Source organism: Gorilla gorilla, chromosome 20 (genome assembly GCF_029281585.2).
Source record: "Gorilla gorilla gorilla isolate KB3781 chromosome 20, NHGRI_mGorGor1-v2.1_pri, whole genome shotgun sequence".
In the NCBI taxonomy this organism is placed as follows: domain Eukaryota; kingdom Metazoa; phylum Chordata; class Mammalia; order Primates; family Hominidae; genus Gorilla; species Gorilla gorilla.
This window is the reverse complement of record NC_073244.2, coordinates 48,224,869-48,247,835: the sequence shown is the minus strand read 5'-3', so window position 1 is coordinate 48,247,835 and position 22,967 is coordinate 48,224,869. Positions and strand designations below refer to the sequence as shown.

Genomic DNA, 22,967 nt, shown 5'->3' with positions numbered 1-22,967 from the left:
AACATCACATAAAGGAAAACAACCAGATACTATGCCCTACTTCAGAGAAGTGCACATCACTGTGTATGATGGATTAGTAAAATAAAAAAAAAAAAAAGCAAAAACGGGGCCAGGCATGGTGGCTCACGCCTGTAATCCCAGCACTTTGGGAGGCAGAGGTGGGCGGATCACGAGGTCAGGAGATCGAGACCATCCTGGCCAACATGGTGAAACCCTGTCTCTACTAAAATACAAAAAATTAGCTGGGCATGGTGGCACGTGCCTGTAGCCCCAGCTACTATAGAGGGAAGAAAGGAGCAGGTAGAGGGGACAGAAATGGACACTAGACTTCTTCAAATTCATCTTATTCTGTACTTTTGATTTTAGATATATGTTATGTAATTTTAAAACAAAATTAAATCATAGTGGGAGAAAAGCAATCCCTAAACATGAAAAGCAATATAAAACAAATGAGCATAACTGCATTTCCAGCTGGCAGCTTAACCATATGAGAAGTGTTATTGTAGACGACTTTTAAACACAGTGATTTGATTATAGATCCCTAGCGGGCTATGTCCTGTCAAACTCCAACAGGACTTTATGTTGTTTTTCTATATTCATATGGTTGGTTAAAATATTGGTATTGTTATTTTGAAACTCTGTCTCAATCCAAAAGAAGGCAGAAAAGGGAGAACAGGAAATAAAGAACAGATGGGATAATATAAAACAAATGGCAAAATGATGGATTTGAACCAAACCATATCAATAATCACACTAAATATAAATGGACTAAATACTCCAATTAAAAGATGGAGATTGCTGGTTGGGTGTGGTTGTTCACACCTGTAATCCCAGAAATTTGGGAGGCCAAGGCAGGCAGATCACCTGAGTTCAGGAGTTTGAGAACAGCCTGGCCAACATGGGAAAACCCCATCTCTACTAAAAGTACAAAAACATTAGATGGGTGTGGTGGTGTGTGCCTGTAATCCCAGCTACTTGGGAGGCTGAGGCAGGAGAATCACTTGAACACGGGAGGCGGAGGTTGCAGTGAACTGAGATCACACCACTGCACTCCAGCCTGGGTGACAGAGTGAGACTCTGTCTCAACAACAACAACAACAAAAAATGGAGATTGCCAAATTGAATAAAAACACAAACCCAATTACATGCTGCCTGTAAGAAATGCACTTGAAATATCAAAACACAAACAGGTTAAAAGAAAAAGGATAGAAAAAGATACACAATGCTAATATTAACGAAAAGAAAGCTGGAATGGCTACATTAAATATCAAGCAAAGTAGATGTTTGGAGCAAAGAATATTATGAGGGACAAGGAAGACCATTTCCTAATGATAAAGGGGTCAATTCACCAGTAGGATGTAAAAATCTAAAGCCTTTATATACCTAATAACAGAGCATCAAAATACATGAAGCAGGCCAGGCGCAGTGGCTTACACCTGTAATCCCTGCACTTTGGGAGGCCGAGGTGGGCAGATCACCTGAGGTCAGAAGTTTGAGACCAGCCTGGCCAATATGGTGAAACCACATCTCTGCTAAAAAAAAAAAAAAAAAATACAGAAATTAGCTGGGCACGGTCGTGCCCGCCTGTAATCCCAGCTACTCGGGAGGCTGAGGTAGGAGAATCGCTTGAACCTGGGAGGTGGAGGTTGCAGTAAGCCGAGATTGGGCCACTGCACTCCAGCCTGGGTGACAAAGCGAGACTCTGTCTCAAAAAAAAAAAAAAAAAAAAAAAAAATACATGAAGCAGAAACTGAAAGAAACTACAAGGAGAAAAATCCAACAAATAAAAAATCAGTAAAGATATGGAAGATTTAAAAAATACTATCAACCTACCTGACCTAGTTGACATTTATAGAACACTCCACCCAACAACCACAGAATATAGTCTTTTCAAGTGCACATGGAACATTTACTAAGATGCATCAAATTCTGGGTCATAAAACAAATCTTAATAAATTTAAAAAGATTAAAATCATATGAAATATATTCTGTGAACACAATGTAACGAAATTAGAAATCAGTAACAAAAGATCTCTGGAAGATCCTCAAAATATCTGAAAACACAACACATCAAAATAACCTATAAGTCAAGAAATCAAAAGGGCAAATTAGGATTTTGAACTGAAGGTAGAATAAATGAAACAAGATTGGAAAGTGATCGCTTTTTTTTTTTTTGAGACAGAGTCTCGATCTCTCGCCCAGGCTGGAGTGCAGCGGCGCAATCTCAGCTCACTGCAAGCTCTGCCTGCCAGGTTCACGCCATTCTCCTGCCTCAGTCTCCCGAGTAGCTGGGACTATATGCATCCGCCACCACGCCCAGCTAATTTTTTTTTTTTTTTTTAATTTTTAGTACAGACGGGGTTTCACCTTTTTTCCAGGATGGTTTCGATCTCCTAACCTCGTTCCATCCGCCTTGGCCTCCCAAAGTGCTGGGATTATAGACATGAGCCACCACACCTGGCCGTGATCGTTTTTAAGCTAGGCATATTCATTATACTTTTGTGTACATTTGAAACTTTCCATAACAAGCTAAAAAAAGTTAAAAAAATCAAAATGGTGCTGTATCAGAAATAACACAATAGAGCTCTTTCCCTTTTTAAATAACACAATAGAGCTATTTCTCTCTTCCCCTTTTTAAATCCATGAGTCTCAAATCCATTCTTCCTAAATTTAACCACTATTGGGGAAGCATCTATCCCGATTAATGGCACATTTTCTTTGCTCTCAATCTACCAAAAATTGCCTTGCCCCTCTATCATTTGAGAAGGCAAGAAATTTCAAAAAGAAAACAAAAATGTCTATATCCTGTAATAACAAAGGTATTTCAGGAAACAAAGAGGAAATACTCACCTTGGACATCGCTACTGAAACAGCCATTCTTTCTCCTCTGGGCTCTACTATCAGAAAAAGAAAAATGGAATGAGATATTAGGCCTTTCTTGGGGAATATGCTAAATTATAACATACCCTCTTCCTCCATCCTCTTAATCTCATTTAACATAAAGAAAAGTCAGGAGGAGACTAGAATAAGTCTTCTATCTTCTGTATCAGAAAGAAGGGCCAGGTCACAGGTGTCTTGGGCTTGAATTTATTTCTGTATTCAAAGCTGTACACTGGAGACAGCCCTGCAGTGGGGTGCTTCAGGTTCAGAACTGGGTGGCTGTCTCCTAAAGCACTCCCTCTGAAACTATTCCCACTCCTGGAGTCCCATTATATTTCCAGTGGCCTTTTTATTTATTTATTTATTTATTTATTTAGAGAATGAGTTTCACTCTTGTTGCCCAGGCTGGAGTGCAGTGGCTTGATCTTGGCTCACTGCAATCTCCGCCTCCCAGGTTCAAGCAATTCTCCTGCCTCAGCCTCCTAAGTAGCTGGTATTACAGGCATGCGCCACCACGCCCGGCTAATTTTGTATTTTTAGTAGAGGTCATGGTTTCATCATGACCTCAGGTGATCCACCCGCCTCTGCCTCCCAAAGCGCTGGGATTACAGATGTGAGCCACCGCGCACAGCATCCAGTGGCTGTCTTGAAGATATTATCAGCCCTAAAATTCTCATCCCAAGACCAGGTCTGTGGCTTGCAAATAACTCGTATTCTTCACTCAGGTGTCCAAATGTCTGACTTCCTTACTTCTTGCCACTTCCCTGCACCCAATCCCCTTAAGGCTATAAGGCAAGAGGACGCAGGGAAGAAGTCGTGAACCCATAACTACATTTCCCAAGGTGAACCGAGGATGGATACAGAAATGAAGCAATACAGGCCATGGATGAAAGGGCAGCCACTGTGGTCAAATCAAAAAGTCCTTAAGTCCTGAGAGCCACATGGGAGGAGCACAGAGCCACATGGGACTCACAATCCATAGGCAGATCTCAGCCCGAAATGAACCCCAGAAATACCAAAAAGAAATTTACTTCTGTACTGGACTAAACCCCCATAAGGTCACAGAATATACAAATGGCCACATAAAGTCACACATAATCACATTTCCACAGCTAGAGGCACAATCACCCAATTATGCTACATTGTTAGACCACCTTGTCTCAAACAAAATCCCATTAAGTACAAGGCATATAATTACATCCAAGCACCTTGTCAGAGACACATACCGCCAAAAACACCCTTTCAAAGCTACAATTTTAGTCTCTTTACACAGTCATGAAAACAGCACACACAACCCCACAGTCACACACAATCAGACAGCCACCCAACCAAGTACGAAATCAGGGAAACACGCGGTAACAAACACCGTGTCACAGCAACACTGTCACACACCTTACATTTACTGGCAAATCCGTCCCACGATATCAGGCTTACACACAACCTCAAAGTGACACAAGAACATCCAAACACTCTTGTCACAACTGTCACACACTTCATAGTCACAGGCAAACCCCAATTATACACGCGGCACACACAAAATCACACTCACATAAGTATATCCCAGCCAGGTAAGCAAACAGTCACAAACACCCTCAGAGTCACAACTCACACTCACACAAATGCTCATACACAAAACCACAGCCATACACGTCCAGTCGTGTATGCACAGGCAGTCGCCAATACCAGGCAGGCTGTAGCCTGCACACAAAACCGGAGACACGGCCACACGAGTAACCCCAGCGACGCTTTCTCCGCGCGTGTCCGCTCCGGCATCTCGGACACTCCTACCTTGACAGAGGTGCAGTTCAGGGTCCAAGATCTGGCTCCCGGGTTCCAAGCCCAATTTCGGGTTCGCCAGCCCAGCAGGTGCGGAGCCAAGCTCCTCCACAGACGCGGCCCTCTCCCCACGCGAGGCCTCCAAATCTCGCAAACTAACGGAAATGAAGCTACGCTCCGTGAGCGGTGCCTCTGGGAAATGTAGTCCAGCGCTCTGGACGCGGTGCCTCTGGGAAATGTAGTCCAGAGCTTGGCTGGCCGGCCAGAACGCCAGGAGGCCCAGGCCGCTCACCCCTCGGGGGGCTCGTGGGCGCGGCCTGTGGAACCTGCTTGTCCCGCCTGCAACGCCCCGGAGGTTTCTGGGAGTGCCCGCCCGCCCGCGCTCAGTGCGCAGGCGTCAGGCGCTCAGGGCCTGCGAGAGCGAGCTCTGAGTGGTCCCAGGGTCTACCCCTGGCAGCAGAGAGGGTGGGACCCGCCGGCCAGGCAGGTGCGGGGGAGGAGCTGGCGCCGGTGCGGAGACCCGCCGGAACCTGGGATTTGCAGAGGACCCTCTGTGTGCCCTCCCAGGCCCTTGGGGTGTGTGTGCGTGTGTGTGACAATGGGAGATGCCGGGTGGACTGAGAGTCTTTCCGTGGCCGGGTGTGTATGGTTGTGTTTCTGCCTGTGTGTGATTCTTCCTGCTGTGGGGTGTGAGGTGATTTGTACTTTAAGCTGCGTAGTAATGGGATTTTATAACTGTGTAGAATCGTCTAACAGAGTAAGACGATTCTACGCAGATCTCTGTTGTGGTTTGCTTATGAAGGGTATCTGTGTGTATATCTGCTTTTTTGTGTGTGGCCGTAATTGAGTAACTGGTGATTTGTGTTATATAAACGTGCTTTCTTTGTGCTTGTATTTCAGTGTCTGTAACGGTGCCAAGAGCAAGAAGCTGTGTGTGATCGTGTGTGACAGTGAAAATACTATGGCCAAGTTATTTCTTCCTTAAATAGTAATGTAATAATCTGGAAAAGATAATCAATTTATCTGACAAGTAATTTAGACATCATTTTTCTATTGGATCAAATATATGTGTTATCGGGAAGAATCCAAAATTAACGTAGTTTTTTCTTTGTTTTTAGAAAGATTATTTCAAAACCAGTCCTAGGGTAATTGCCTTTTCCTCTGCCACAGTAGGCCAAAAGTAGATATCCATTATTTTCTAATTAGAGGGTAAAGTTTCTCTTAATACTGGGTAAGGTTGAGAGGCCATCAACTAGTAAAATAATAAAACAACGTTATACATAAGAAGAGTGAATTTTAGCACAGTACAGCACTAGTCAGATTTCCCAAATTCTAGGTCAAACACTTGTCCTCATTTTCTGATGAGAAAACCTTGGCCGGCAGAAAGTAACTTAAGGCTGTAGAGTTTGTTGGTAAACCTGAACTTATTTTTACTTACTTCAAGACCTCTTGGCCTTTTATGATTTTTGAATAATCAAAAACTTGTGAACTTCCAGCACAGAGAAGATAGAGTATAATTTCACCACTCCTTCAGAGGGAAAAAAATTAATAAAACTTGGTCTTGCAAGACCATATATCAAATACATTGATCTCTTACCGGTAATGTGACTGGAATAGTAAATTTGGTGACCAGAATTCTTGAGCGAATGAACCTGTGTGTGTGATCAGGCATAGCTATGTGAAATATAGATAATTAAATTGCACTGAGTTAGAGTGGGTCAAAGTCAGGCAAGAATTATGTCCGATTCACATGCACACGTATGTTTATTGCGGCACTATTCATGATAGCAAAGACTTGGAACCAACCCAAATGTCCATCAATGATAGACTGGATTAAGAAAATGTGGCACATATACACCATGGAATACTATGCAGCCATAAAAAAGGATGAGTTCATGTCCTTTATAGGGACATGGATAAAGCTGGAAACCATCATTCTTAGCAAACTATCGCAAGGACAGAAAACCAAACACCACATGTTCTCACTCATAGGTGGGAATTGAACAATGAGAACACTTGCACACAGGGTAGGGAACATCACACACTGGGGCCTGTTGGGGAGTGGGGGGCTGGGGGAGGGGTAGCATTAGGAGATATACCTCATGTAAATGATGAGTTAACAGGTGCAGCACACCAACATGGCACATGTATACATATGTAGCAAACCTGCACGTTGTGCACATGTACCCTAGAACTTAAAGTATAATAAATAAATAAAAATAAAAAAGAACTATGTCCAATTATATATGGGAGATATATACTGGGTTGTTTTTTTTTTTAGGAGGTGACAGACACATTCTGGTTTCAAATTGAACAGCATGCATTGATCTTGAGCCGCATCTGTGTGATTCTGGGTCACTACTTTTGGCTTTTGAATAGTTATGTTGAGTGCTTGCAAGAAAAAGGAAGCTATCACTTAAAAGTAAAAAACAGTTGTTCACCTGAGATGAATAGATTCCATGTGGATGGGCTTCTTGTATATTAAACTTGTGACATTTTATATGTGTTGATATGTGATTTTTTAAAAAAGTATAGGCAGCTTTTCAGATTCACAAAGAGGTACTTTAAGCTAAAAAGGTTAAGACCATCAGAAACGTAGACTGCAGGAACTGAGAAGGATTTGTTAGAATACTATGTGATATAATTAGTATAAAAATAGTATATATTTTATAGAGGGATACACACAAAACTCCTGTTAAAGATAACCTTTAGGGAGAGAAGAGAGGATTTAGGGTAAAGGGGGAGAAGTAAATGTCAAAGGGAACTTAAGCATTATAGGTCATTTCTCTCCCTGTCTCTCTGTTTTTGTTTGTTTGTTTGTTTGTTTGTTTTTGTTTTGAGACAGAGTCTCACTCCGTTGCCAGGGCTGGAGTGCAGTGGTGCGCTCTCAGCTCACTGCAACCTCCGCTTCCCGGATTCAAGTGATTCTCCTGCCTCAGCCTCCCGAGTAGCTGGGATTACAGGCGCCTGCCACTACGCCCAGCTAATTTTTTGTATTTTTAGTGGAGACAGGGTTTCACCATTTTAGCCAGGCTGGTCTCGAACTCCTGACCTCGTGATTTGCCCACCTTGGCCTCCCAAAGTGCTGGGATGACAGGCGTGAGCTACCGTGCCCGGCCTCTCTCTCTCTTTTAGCAAGATAACATCACTCATATATTTAAAATTTAATTTTAAAATATAAAAGTCAATGGAGACGTTGGTTTTGGAGCAAGGAAGTGAGCCAAGGAACCTAAACTGTGGAAGCAGACAAAATCCAGAAAAACTTACACCTTAGGAAGACTGCAGAGAGAAGGGAATAGTAAGGCAACAAGTTTTCATAGGCCTGAGGTGTCTTGTTTGTTTATGAAATGCCAGTTTCATATTTATGTCCTTATGACCCATTTTGACCTTGCTGACCTTTAAGGATTAGTTATCTCTTCAGCCCAGCTACTGGATTCAGCTCCGTTATAGTGTCTGACCCTGGACAGCATTGGTAAGTATGTTCTCTTTCCTGGCACTGGATTATTTTCTTTGAGAGTCTTTGTTGATGTTGGCAAATGATTTTGAACTTCTTCCAATAGATTAGGTTTATGCCAGTACGTATGAGTCCAGCATTTAATCAGCAATCCCAAGAAAGTATCTGAGGCACTCTGATATAATTACTTTTCCCTAAGTGTTTATTTTGAAAAATGTTAAAGCTACAGGAAAATTAAAAGAATAGCTTAATGATTTGCACTGTGTATCCTTTACTTAGATTCACCAGTTTTTAACATTTTGGACCATTTGCTTGATCTCTGTCTGCATGTATTTACATATTTTTGTTTATTTTTTGTTCACCATTTATGGGTAAGCTGCAGATATTATATATTTCACCATTAAGAATTTCAGCACGCATCTCGAAGAACAAGGTTGTTCTCCTGCATAACCTCAATATCATGAATATACATATAAATTTTAACAATGATTCATAATATTATCTAATATATAGTCTACATTTAAATTGCCCTAGTGTTTCCCAGATGTCTGATATGTGTATTTAAAATATCCATCCTGGTCCCAATTAAGGTCACACATTACAGTAGGTGGGCCTATCTTTTTAATTTCTTTAATCTAGAACAGCATTCCCCCAGCCTGTTTTTGTATTTCATGACATTTTTTAAGAGTTGAAGGGTCCAGAATATTTGTCTTGCAGAATGCCTAACATTCTGGATTTGTTTGATTGCTCTGTCATAATTAGGTTAAGTTTAAATATATTTGGCAAGAAAACTATGAATGCTGGTGTGTTCTTCCTATTGCATCATATTAAGTGACACATAATTTCAGTTTGATCTATTACCAGTGATACTACATTTTATTACTTTGGTTCAAGGAGATGTGTACCTGATTTCTCCATGGTAAAAAAATACCTTTTCTTCTTTGAGGCTAAGAAGTAATCTGATGGGGATATTTTGAAACCATTTCCCAAATAGCCTTTTACCTGATAGTTTTAATAATCATTAATGATTCTTGTCTAAATCAGTTATTAAGTTAGGAGTTGCAAAATGGTGATTTTTAATTTTACCATTCCTTCTTGTATATAAAAGAGCTTTGCCTTTCCACCCTTTCCCTCTATACCTCTTTATTTTTTCTCTTTTGAATATCACTATGGCTCATGGATTTTTATTTTTTGTCCAAAGTACTTTAGCCTGTTATCATCCTCTGTGTTGCTCAAATTGTTCCAAATTGGCCTGTAAGAACCCCTGACGCTGGTGCCTGTGTCCCCATTTGTCTTTGAGCACTTCCTTACTTTTTGACACAGGTATTTCTTTTTTTTCCTTTTTCTTTCTTTCTTTCTTTCTTTTTTTTCTTTTTTCAGACAGAGTCTCGCTCTATCGCCAAGACTGGAGTACAGTGGCATGATCTCGGCTCGGCTCACTGCAACCTCCACCTCCCGGGTCAGGCAATTCTTCTGTCTCAGCCTCCCAAGTAGCTGGGATTAGAGGCACCTGTCACCATGCCCGGCTAATTTTTTATATCTTTAGTAGAGACAGGGTTTCACCATGTTGGCCAGGCTGGTCTCAAACTCCTGATCTCAAGTGATCCACCCACCTAGGCCTCCCAAAGTGTTGGGATTACAGGTGTGAACCACCACGCCCAACCTGGCACAGATATTTCATACTTATATTGTGCATTCCCTGTCCCAGACTTGGAATTAGCCACTTTGTGAGGAGAATTTTTGAGATGATCTTTTCAATCTATATTCTCAACAAAGAAATAGTTAAGTAATTTATAGTACACAGGGAGCAGAATGTTATGTATCCAATAAACTTAGGATTATAAATTTTAAATTAACAAAATGAATCTTAAAATTTTACGCAGTATTATGTCAGTGACATTTTTCTTTTTTAAAGAGATGGAGTCTCGCTGTGTCACCCAGGCTGGAGTGCAGTGGTGTAATCATGGCTCATGGTAACCTTGAACTCCTAGGGTCAAGTCAACCTCCCTCAGCCTCCCAAAGTACTGGGATTATAAGCATGAGCCACCCTGGCCAGCCCTAGGAAAAGAAAACTTTTAAAACCGCCAGTGGTGTCACAATCAAAAGATAAACACATATCTTTTCAAATGCCATTAAATATTTGTACAGTCATATCAAAAACGTCACTTACTACATACTATTTTGTAATCTGTTTTTTCATGTTTTAAAACACAAAATATTGCAATAAAATGCATATACCTTTTAAATGTTCATAATATTTAAAAAGACATCATTAGCATTTTGAAATAATGATGGAAAACATTTTGAATATTACAAAATTAAAATTTGTTAATATGATGTATTTTAATTGGAACATATTAAAGATTACATAGTGTCTATTGATCATCATAATCCTTTTTAACCATTCTACTGTTGTTGGATTGAGAATCCTGAAATATATATGAATAGTTCCTCATTCACAATGGCCATCTATGTCATGAATCTTGACCCTGGCTTTGTGTGATTAACAATTTTTCATTGCAGTGGCCAGTGACCTTCAAGACTTTTCCTAAAAGGAGTAGAGATAACTGAATTCAGAGAGATTATTTACAGATTTTATATTGGAAACTAGAAGAATCTATCTGGCTAGGGAAGGACATCTTCTCCCCCAAATTAAAATTTACAATCTGGAGTATCTTCTTCCTTTGTGAATCCTGTGGATTCTGTGTGCTTGCCTAAATTTTTGTCCCTTGTTCTCAGAAAATAATTAGAGCTTTGCAGAATCGTGTGGAGGCAACTCTGATTGTAGCTTTCTTTAGCCCTTCCTAGGATGGCCTTGCTTCCCTGACAACCATGGAAATGGGTCTTAATTCCACAGCCAGAGTCTGACCAATTTCTTATCTTTTACGATATGCAAGATGGTTTCTAAGTTTTTAAGCCCATTATAATTTCCTTATCACATAATGGGAAAGAAAGACATGGTTAAAAAAGAAATGAAAGAGTCTTGGTGAGGGAGGAGGAATCAGGTAGAATGAAACCGTTGGTTTTTCAAGCCCAGTTTTTCAGTCAACAGAAATCATATTTTACAATGTTATTCGAGTATTTGCCTTAGAGGCTCCAGTCCATTGGAGGAAATTGAGTCTACTTTATTATGACCTACCAAAAGAATTTAACCTTCACCCTCTCTTTTAATTAAATTCGTATGTTTCAAAGACAGTTTTTATTAAATATAGAGTAGATACAAAATCATATTTATGAAGTATATGTATTATTTTAATTCTCAATACAGCAAAAATCTGTGTACCAACTACCTTTTTTAAGAAAGAAAATATTTATTTATTTTTTGAGATGGAGTCTCACTCTGTTACCCAGGCTGGAGTGCAGTGGCATGATCTCAGCTCACTGCAACCTCCGCCTCTTGGGTTCAAGCGATTCTCCTGCCTCAGCCTCCTGAGTAGCTGGGACTATAGGTGTGCACCACCATGTCCAGCTAATTTTTGTATTTTTAGTAGAGATGGGGTTTCACCTTGTTGGCCAGGCTGGTATCGAACTCCTGACCTCAGGTGATCCACCTGCCTCGGCCTCCCAAAGTGTTGAGATTACAGGCGTGAGCCACCACGTCCAGCCAAAAGAAAATATTAACTACTAACTTTGAAGACTCCTAGACATCTATTCCCATTTCTATCCCCTTTTCCTTCAGACATAACAATTATCCTGAGATTTATGTTTATAATTCTCTTGCTTTTCTTTATAGTTTCAGCTACTTACTCCAAAACTATGTTGTTTATGGATGTTTTTGAGTTTTATATAACTATTTCATATATCATTCTGTGACTCGCTTTTTTGTCAACATTATGTTCCTGAGATTAAGTAGTGTAGCTATAATCCATTCATTTTTATGGTACAGTATTCCATTGCTTGACTGTATTACAGTTTTTAAAATCCATTCTCAGTTGATAGAAATGTGAGTTGCTTCAAAGTTTGAATTTATAGTTCTATTACGAACATTCTTGTACATGTTTACTGATGGACATGCAGAGGCTGTTCTAGGACAAGGGTCATCAAACCTTCTTGTGCAAAGGGACATATAGGAAATATTTTAGGCTTTGCGGGCCATACAGTTTCTGTCACAACTACTCAAGTCTGCCATTGTATCATGAAATCACAGCCATAGACAATATGTAAAAGAACGAGTGTGTTCTAGTGAAACTTTGTGCCAAGGCAGGATCTAGCCTGTGGGCCATAGTTTGCTAAGCCCTGTTCTAGGATATATATGAAGAATATATTACTGAACACAGAGTACATATACCATGCAAATATTCTCAACTTTACTAGGCAATATGCAATATTTTCCAAAGGGGATTTTCCAATGTATACTCTTTACTAACATTTGAAATGGTCAGAATTTTAAGTTCAGGTGATTCTGGTAGATGTATATGCAGTAGAATCTCATTTTGGTTTTAATTTGCATTTCTCTGCTTACTAATAAGGTTAAGATTTTAAAGACTTGTTTATTGGCCCTTCCTCTTCTGTGAAATGCCTACTGAAACCCTTTGCTCAATTTCTTTGGGTTGTCTTTTTATTATTATAGGACTTTGTAAAAATATTTCGGATGTTTATTCTGTATCAACCATATGTGTTGAAAATATCCCAGTTTATAGCTTGTCTTTGTTTACAATAGGGATCTTTTAACAAATAGAAATTCTCCGTTTTAATGTCAGATTTATGAGTTTTTTTCTCTATGGCTTGTACTTTCTTGCATTTTAAGAAATCCTTCTCTATATCAAAGTCATAAATTTAGCTTCATATATTATCTTCTTAAAGGTTTATAGTTCTGCCTTTCACAATTTTTTAATAAAATCTCTTAGAATTCATCTCTGCAGTAAGTTAGAGATACAATTTCTGTGTTATGTATGTGTGCATACACCAGTTGTCCCAGAATATGCAAAGACCATCTTTTTCACTTATCAGTAGTCACAAATTGGATTATTATATGTGTATGGGACATACAACACATATGTATGTGTCATATATGTTGGGAATTCATTATTCAATTATATTGGTCAATTTGTTCCCTGCGCTATTTCCATGCTCTAGCAGTTTTATAATAATTTTTGGGATATAACCCAAAAATCTATTTGAGACTTTATTAATCCTCTCCATAATATAACTATTTTTCTATTTCTTTTTTTTTTGGTCTTTATTATTTCCTTGCTTTCACTTTCCTTGGATTTATTCTGCCACTGTTTTCTCACATTTTTAAGCTGGATGCTAGATATTATCAATTTTTACACTTCTAATATAAACTGGTAAGGTTATAACTTTTCCTCGAGGTCCAACTTTAGCTGCATCCTACAGAATTTTATATACAGTCAGTTTCCAACTTACAATGGTTCTATGATTTTTTTAACTTTATGATGGTGTAAAAGCCATATGGATTCAGTAGAAACGTATTTCAAATATCCATACGACAATACTGTTTTTCACTTTTAGTTCAGTATTCAATAAATTAACATTCAGCAGTTAATTATAAAATAGGGTTTGTGTTAGATGATTTCATCTAACTGGTAGGTAATATAAGTGTTCTGATCATGTTTAAAGTAGGTTATGCTAAGCTGTGATGCTTGGTAGGTTAGGTGTATTAAAAGCATTTTTGACTTAATGATATTTTCAACTTGTGATGGGTTTATTAGGGCATAACCCCATTGAGTCCAGGAGCATCAGTATATTAAGTAGTAATCTCATCATTCAGTTTTAAATACTTTTAAATTTCTACTGTGATTTCTTTTAACTATAAATAATTTAGAATTATATTTCTTAACTATATAGGTCTTTCTAATTTTCCTTTGATGACATATATCAAACATAGCTACTTTTGTGGGCAGTGAAAGTACGGTATATAAAACTAGTCCTTTGAAAGTTTTCGAGATTTGCCTGATAGACTAATACGTGTCTAAGTTTTCTGAATATTCAGTGTGTCTTTGATGAGAATTTGTCTTTTGCAGCTATTGTGTATAATAGTAACTGTTTTAAAAATACATAGCCATTAAATAAAGTTGTAATTTTTGTTGAAATCTATAATCTTACTGATTGTATCTCTTTTATCTATCATTTACTAAAATAACTATGTACAATATCTCGCCATATCTGTAAGGTTATTTTTCCTTGTAGTTTCATTAATTTTTGGTTTATAGTGTGTATTTTTAGTAACTTAAGCTTGCAGTTTTTATATCTTCATGGAAAATTGAACATTTCATCATGATGCAGTTAGTGATCACTTTATAATAATGCTCTTAGTCTGTTTTATCTGACACTAATATCGCGACACTAGCTTTCATTTGATTAGTATTTGCCAAATGTTTTTTCTGTTCTTCATTTTCAGTCTTTCTATATGCTTCCCTTAATATACTTCTTGAAAACAGATTTTAGTTACATTTTACTTATTTATCCAATCAGAGATGTACTGGCATATTTTTATGTATTTATTTATTTAATTTATTTATTTATTTATTTTGAGACAGAGTTTCACTCTTGTTGCCCAGGCTGGAGTGCAATGGCACAATCTTGGCTCACCACAACCTCTGCCTCCTGGGTTCAAGCGATTCTCCTGCCTCAGCCTCCCGAGTAGCTGGGATTACAGGAGTCCACCATCACGCCTAGCTAATATTTGTATTTTTAGTAGAGACAGGGTTTCTCCATGTTGGTCAGGCTGGTCTTGAACTGCCGACCTCAGGTGATCCGCCCGCCTCAGCCTCCCAAAGTGCTGGGATTACAGGCATGAGCCACCGCGCCCGGCCATTTGTATTTATTTCTATGATTTTATTTTGTGATGTGATGTATATGTAACTTTAATGTTTCATTTCTTTCCTTTATTCTTTCTTCAGATTGGTTCCCCCTCCCCAACCTTTTCTGCTACTCTTTGGGGTAATATGCATTCTATTTATATTATTTTAGTACTTTTGCAAAATATTTAACAGGACATACTTAAGTTATCAATGTGTGAACATAACATTTTTCCTGCCCAGCAAAATAATGATGTTAGAATACTTTAGCACCAAGCATTGTTTCTACCAACCTACATGCTATCTTTGTGGTATAATCTGGTTATATATCTACGTGTGTGTGTGTGTGTGTGTGTGTGTGTGTGTGTGTATATATATATATATATATATACACACACACACTCATATATATTTTAAAAATACCACAGCAATAGCTTATAAGTTGGTAGAAGTGATTAGCGTTGAAGTATGCCAATGTCATTGGCAGGAAATAAAAATACTATTTAGACTTTGATAACTTAAGTATATCCTGCTAAATTATATTGTAAACATAAGCACCAAAATAATGTACACACACATATGGAGACATTATTATGTTTTATGAGCTGAGTGTTTGATTACACAGCAGTTTACTGCTTTCTTTGCTCACCTCTCCTTCTTGCATCACTTTTCTTCTACCTGAAGTGCATCTATCACAGTTTTCTTCAGTGAGGATCTATTGTTGAAAACTTCTGTCTTTATTTGTCTAAAAACTTCTAATTCTTGAAAGATATTTTTGCTGAATGTAGAATTATAAGTTGATAGTTTTGTATTTTCACCATTTTATGAAAATTTCCAAACATGTAGAAATTAAAAGAATTGTACAAAAATACCCATACATTCACTATCTAAGTACTATAATGAATGTCATGCTGTATTTGCTTTACCAAATAACTAGCCTTGTATCCAGCCCTGTATTCATCCATAAGGATGAATTGATCTATTTTTTGTTGTATTTCAAAGTTAGTTGTAGACATCAGTATACTTTACCCCTAAATACTTTAGCATGCATACCACTAACTAAAGTTCAATATCTAGTTACAGCTTTTTAGGTAAAATGTACATACAGTAAAATTTTGTAATCTTAAATTTACCATTTGAAGAATTTTGACAGATTCAAATACTTGTGCAAACCAAAATCCTGTCAAAGTGAAGAAAAATACCATCACCCTAGAAAGTTCCTTCATGCTCCTTCCTAGTCATTTCCCACTCTATATCCAGAAGCAAGTGCCATTCTGATATTTTCCCATTGTAGATTAATTTTTGTCTCTTCTAGAACTTCGTATAATTGGGATTGAAATATGTGTTTTTTGTATGTAAGGCTTCTTTCACTCAGTATAATGTTTTTAAAATGTATCCATGTTGTATGTGTGGGTGTTTGTGGTATACTCAATAGTTCTTATTGCTGAGTTGTATTCCACTCTGTGACTATCACAGTTTATTCATATTCTTGTTGAACTTTTGTGCTATTTCCAAGTTTTTGGCTATTATGAATAATAGTGCCATAAACATTCTTGGACATGTCTGTTTATGAACGTCTGTTTTCATTTCTCTGGGGTAACACCTAGGAATGGAATTGTTCAGACACAGTGTATAGGTGTATGTTCAGTTTCATAAGAAACTGTCACACCATACCCAAAGGGATTGCACCATTTTACACTCCCATTAACAAAGTATGAGAGTTTCAGTTTCCCTACCTCTTTGCCAACATTTGGTGCTGTCTTTCTGGCTATATATCTCATTACTGTCTCACAGTATTTTTAATTTACATTTTTCTAATGACTAATGATGTTGATCACTTTTTATGTACTTATTGGCAAAACATCTTTCTTTGTGAAGTATCTGGTCAAAATTTTTGCCCATCTTTAATTGGTTTGTTCATCTTTTTATTGTTGAGTTATAGAAGTTCTTTTTTTTTTTTGAGACAGAGTCTTGCTCTGTCACCCAGGCTGGAGTGCAATCTCGGCTCACTGCAACCTCTGCCTCCCGGGTTAAAGCAATTATCCTGTCTCAGCCTCCTGAGTAGCTGGGACTACAGGCGCATGCCACTATGCCCAGCTAATTTTTGTATTTTTAGTAGAGACGGGGTTTCACCATATTGGTCAGGCTGGTCTCGAACTCCTGACCTCGGGTGATCCACCCGCCACAGCTTCCCAAAGTGCTGGGATTACAGGCGTGAGCCACCGCGCCTGGCCAAGTTATAAAAGTTCTTAGTCATATTTTTAACAGTGTCTTTTGATGAGTAAGAAAAACATTTTTGATAACATTTGTCAATTCTTTTTCTTTTGCAGTTTTGCTTTCTGTGACTTAACAAATTGTCTACTGCCAGGTTGGAAATATGTTTACATATTTATTCTTTCTAGAAGCCTTAGAGTTGTAGCTTTTTATATTAGTTCTAGGATTTATATTAATTTTTGTTCATGGTGGCAGGTAGGGGTTGAAGTTCATTTATTTCTTTTTCTGTATGGATATCAAGTTGTTCTAGTGCCATTTATTGAAAATGCAAATGGTATTTTCAACAGTGGAGGTCTTTGGCACCTTTATTGAAAATTAAGTGACCACTGTACCAGTATTTTCTTGTATCAATTACCACAAATTTAGTGACTTAAAACAACACAAATTTATTAGCTTTTAGTTCTGTAGGTCAAGAAGTTCAGACCTCACTGAACTAAATTTAAAGTGGCAGCAATGCTGCATTATTTTCTAGAGGCTCTAGTGAGAATCTGTTTCCTATTCATTTAGGTTAATAGGCAGAATTCAGTTTCTTGCATCTGTAAGTCCAATGTCTCCATTTGCTTGCTGGCTGTAAGCCAAGGGGCATTCCCAGCTTCAAGAGGCTGCCACATTCCTTGGCTCACAGCCCCCTTCCTCCATCTCAAAAGCCAGCAATAGAGGGTCAAGTCCTTCAAACATTGCATCTCTCTGATCCAGCTGGGAAAGTGTTGGGAAAAAGCTGAGTGTTAGGAGAAGCTGAGGCAGGGCTTGCATGTCTGACATAATGTAAAAGAGTCTTGGAACATGTCCGGGGTCCAGGGTCTAAAACCCCTTCTGGCCTTTGGAACACCAAGCTCTATGCTAAAGGGTGGAAGCCTACCCTGATGCACCATAATATAAGCCCAGGGCATAAAATCCCTCGTGGCTTGGATAGAATCCAGGGCTCATGGCTCTGGAATGTGTCTAGACTTGCTGGCTCCTTGCTCCTTGCTCTCCCAGGATTGATTGTATCTTGAGTTAAAAGAATCTGCTCTCCATTATCTCAAGTAGCAGAGCAAATGCTAAACCATCACAGCTGTAAATCATGTACTTAATGCAATGTGCCCTTTTGACCTCCACATTCTCACCACCTGTTTCTTTGTTGAATTACCAATAAATAGCGTGGGCTCCCAGAGCTCAGGCCTTCGCAGCCTCCACGATTGTGATGGCCCCCTGGGTCCGGTCCCACTTTTCTCTCTCAAACTGTCTTTTTCTCAATCCTTTGACTCCACCAGACTTTGTCACCCCCACGACCTGGTGTTGGGTCTGATCACCCCAACAGGAAAGATTCTTCATTTTCCCTTCTCTTCCTAATACTGTAATCCTAAATCCATTAGGGGCTGAGCAAGCTAGGCATACATGCGAGTGCAGTTACTTAGGCCTAAAGCACTGCACTGTAGCTTGAGTACAATGAGGAGGTATCTATCCAGGGAGAGTATGGCGGCAGTAATGGGATAGTGGCTTCCTCTAGGGGGGACTGATCAAATATGTTTCATATACATAAATACACACATAAAATATATATTTTACTACTATTATTATTTCCTCTGATAAAAATCAGCGTTCTTTGAAGAAATGATTGATTCCAGTGTTGGGTACAGCAAATACAAGATGAGCCTGGAACATCTTTTATATGTGTAAGTAAGGGGCGCTCAAAGAATGATAGGAACCTGTTAAAGGCCGCAAAACCCACACAGGAGGGGCTCCCACTTGCCAAATCTGGAGCAAACTGGTCATTAAAATAAGTAATAATAGATTACAAACCTCTGAATGAAATAGGAAATCACAAGTCTATACTGACATAAATTAATAAATTGAAAGTTTGATGAAGAATGGTGTGTTTACATAGTCTCAGAGTACCTCCCCATAAAATCTTTACTAATTACAAGGGGAAAAAAAGAGTAATTTTACAGTAGAGAAGCCTGGCTGGTATATCTTAGTGATTAAGATGTAATACTCTTTCATCAAGGAGTATTACCAGTAACAGGACAGAATGTCATCATGTGCCCCTGATAAGAACATGCATCACTTTTGTGGCATTCTTTCTACAACTCGGAACCTTATCATGAGGAAACATCAGAGAAAACCAAATTGGAAGGAAATTCTTCAGACTGGCTTATAATAATAAAAAGTGTCAAGGTTATAAAAGGGCAAGACTGAGAAACTGTATCAGACTAAAGGAGATTAAAGAGACACGACATCTAAAGGCAACGCATGATTCTAAATTTGTTCCTTTCATGCTATCCAGTTAATGGTACAATTGGCAACACTTGAATCTGATATCGATGGTCATAACAAATAAATGTTAATTTCTTTATTTTGGTAATTGGATTGTGGTTATGTAGGTAGGGGCATGTCCTTTTTGTAGGAAATACACAGCATATTGAGGGGTGTTGTGGGATCTTTAAGGAATTAGAGCGACTGGTGGGGTTCAGAAGGATATGATATTTATTAATTATTTAACTGCACAGTCGGATTAACATCTAAAGGACTGAGCCCTGAACAAAGAGTTAAATTACCTTTTAGGCATTTCGTTGGGTGGGGGTAGGCGGGGGAGGGGGGAGATCTATGCAGGGGGAAGCATACTACAGAAGCGAGAAACAAAGGCACTTATTCAATTGAGACATGCATTACATCATTTCTTACTTTTCAAGGAAAAACATGTTTTGCGACTTGAGTTTATCTGTCTAGTGACCTTGCAGCTGCACAGCTAGGGAAACCGGGTCTTCACAATGCCTGGGAAAGGGAGAGATAAAGCTCACTAGCCACAGAATAACAGGCAGTTAATTTTTTAAAGGACTCCACCTCTTTCTGTTTCTCAGGGGGAATTGGGTTTTCTCACATACAACTGAGTTTTTGCTTACACACTCTTTAATTTCTTTTAATTCCTGTTTCAGGGGTGATGTAACATTAGGTCAACAATTTACTTTCAAATGGTTCAGTAACAAGAAAGTTCCTGGTGCTATACTTGCAACTTTCTGTAAGTTTGTGATTGGATGGATGGATGGATGGATGGATGGATGGATGGATGGATAGATCGAAGAATGAAGTATGCAGCTAGCTTAAAAATATCTTCTGAATTATACTTTTAATTTAGAAATAATGTTTAAAAATCCATATTGAAGCTCCATAGGATTTCGTCAGTCATGCTTGTACATATTGGTGCCTGCAAACAGTGTAGTTATTCTTGGCTTTTTGATAGACTTTAAGATTATTTCCCCACAAAGTTCCTCCAGATGATCTTAACTAACTGGAGATTCCTAGTCTGCCTTTCCTAGAGCTGCTAAGCAAGTGGGGTTTTTCATGGCTTATTTTTTCACCCATCTCCTACCTTGGCCATCTCAGGATTCTGCTGTCTCCCAGGAAGAAGAAATGATGAAGTCCTATGTGAGTTTTAAATGATGTATTTATTTTATTATCTTATTCTATAAGGCAGGAAAAGTAGATAACAATAATCTCAACAAAAGATGGAAAACCCTAAGTGGATCAAAATTAGTCAGGAAAACATAAGTGATTAAGGAGAAACTTTCAATTAGAAATATACAGAAATAAGTTCATTAAGAATTAAGCTTCAAATTTGAATCTGGCCTTCATAGGAAAAACAAATTAGGACATAAAACTAAAATTAACAAAATTCATTATATAGTTTGCACTGTCTTTCATAAAAAAGCCTATTAATTTCTCAGAGGAAAATAAAAGATTTTCATGGACACGAGGTAAAATACTTTGGCAAAGTTTTAAACTTGTGGTCCACAGCCCTCTCCATATCTTCTTTACTCTGGTCTCAAAAAATGAGATGTTCCTCCTCTTAAATATAATGTCTTTTCTGTTTTTCATCCCATCTTTCCTATGACTTCTAGAACCCTTCCCCACTAGTTAATACTTACACTTAAATATATTACACAGTTCTTTCTTTACTGCCTCATTCCCCTTTACTTACATGATTCTCCACATCTGAGGAGAAAACAAACACACAACTATTCTGTCCATGTGTCCAGTTAGTTACTTCTAACAGTGTAGAGGTTAAAAGCAAATATTTTAGAGGTTATAAGATGTAGATTTCAATTCTCATTCCACTACTTTCTGTGTGACATGAGCAAATTATAGTTACTGAAATTGTCAGTTCCTCAGTTTTATGACCTAAAAGTGAGGCTAAATACATAGATGGAAGTTTTTTGAGAATTAAAGAGTTGTTAAGTTGCTCAGAGCAATGATTGTCACCATTAAACGTTGAATTAACGTTTGCCTCATTTCTTCCTCAGAAACTTATGACTCAAATCTTGGTGATTTCCGTCTCATCTTACGTGTATTGTTTCTGTAAGAAAGTCCTCAAAATATGGAATATGTGGATGCCTCAATTTCTTATTTCTATCCCAAATTAAGATATTTTCCCTTATTTTTACATTCCTTTGAAAATTAAGATTTTTTTAATTGGTTTTATGAGAGGCAAAGTTAAAATCTGCTCATCACGGCTCTTTTATAAAAAGACATCTTAAATATTTTCCTTGGCTTCATCATATTGTTTTCTCATGATGCTAATTATAATTATCACTTAAAAACAATTTTCCACTTATGAATTCTTTTCTTTGCTTGTTTCTTAACTGGTACTTGTCCCCAAAACCTGCTTTATATCCTATTCCGCATAGCATCAGTGAATTATCACACCACACCGCAATGGCTATAATGGTTTCAGTCATCATTATACACTGATAAATATCAAATTACTCATTTGCAATACAATCCCTACTTGAGCTCCTGAAGAGCATATATAACAGTCTGATGGATATCTTTACCCAGTTACTCTATAGAAGACATGAATTTTACATGTCCAAAATTTTATTCTTCTCTTACTTTTACCACCTTCTGGTAAAAGTGCAGGACGCGTGCAAACAGGGAAAGGGGCAAATCCAAAGTAGAGCCAGTGTGACCACACGTGGCACTGGTGTATTCAAGAGCAGATGCTGTGAATGTGTGTCACAGAGGGCATACGGGGTGATGGCGAAACAAACAATGGTGTCCAGGCATGTTCCGGAGGAAGGGGGGCACAGGTCACCTTTCCATCGACGCCAACGAAAATCATAGAACACCTGGGAACCAGGAGGGGGCCTGTGCGTGAGTCCAAGCCACATTTTGAAATGCCTGCTGGAGGAGCAAAGAGGTTCCTGCAAAGTTCACCCCACCCTCAACCCTCCACCGCCCAGGTAGCCCTGACGCAACCTCCCCTGCACCCAGCCCCAGCCCAGTCCTGTTGGTTCCCTGACATTCATTACAGCCAAAAGATTCAGGGAGGCAGTCCACCCCGGAGCGGAGGAGAGGATGTCCCTCAAGAATGAGACAGGAAGTGCAGAGGAAATGCGACAGCGCGTGTCCTAGAAGACAAGGCCAGTCACGGTCGCCTACCGCTCATTCTAGGCAATCCCCCACACACATGAGGTGAAACGTGGAGACCAAGGTAGCTTCCCTGTCTGAGACACGTATGGGAGCCAAGAGCTCCAGGATCATCAAACTTACCCAATCAAGCAGAAACAGGTTTGGAGAGAGAAACAATCAGAACATGGATCTCCATGAAGTTTCTCCCCGATGGACTGGGAAGTGATCTTTGTTGAAGACATTCAGCCAGACCAAGAAGCATCTAGGCCCCTCAGAAACAGAAGAGACAGAGCAAGAGGGAGGCCAGAGCAGAGGCCAGAGCCCAGGCAGGATACAGCACAGTGCCACCGCCACGGGCTGAGGGGAGGAGTGCCAAACGGGTGACTTGTCCAGAGAGGCCAGCATTCCAGTGACAGGGATCCTTGCCGTGTCCC

The 22,967-nt window shown here is 38.8% G+C and overlaps 1 protein-coding gene across 11 annotated transcripts in view; it reads right to left on the bottom strand.

The window, feature by feature from the left end:
- The window catches only part of ZNF420 (zinc finger protein 420), a 112,371-nt gene that overhangs the window by 50,020 nt on the left and 39,384 nt on the right, over nt 1–22,967 (bottom strand). For 4 of the 11 annotated variants that reach the window (XM_055369173.2, XM_055369179.2, XM_055369172.2 and 1 more), the window contains exon 2: nt 2,851–2,897. The gene's annotated coding sequence lies outside the window, so the exon portion shown is untranslated. Of the gene's footprint in view, nt 1–2,850; nt 2,898–4,668; nt 6,849–22,967 lie in introns of those variants that run through there. The other 7 variants (XM_055369174.2, XM_055369178.2, XM_055369175.2 and 4 more) reach the window with 5 other exon arrangements.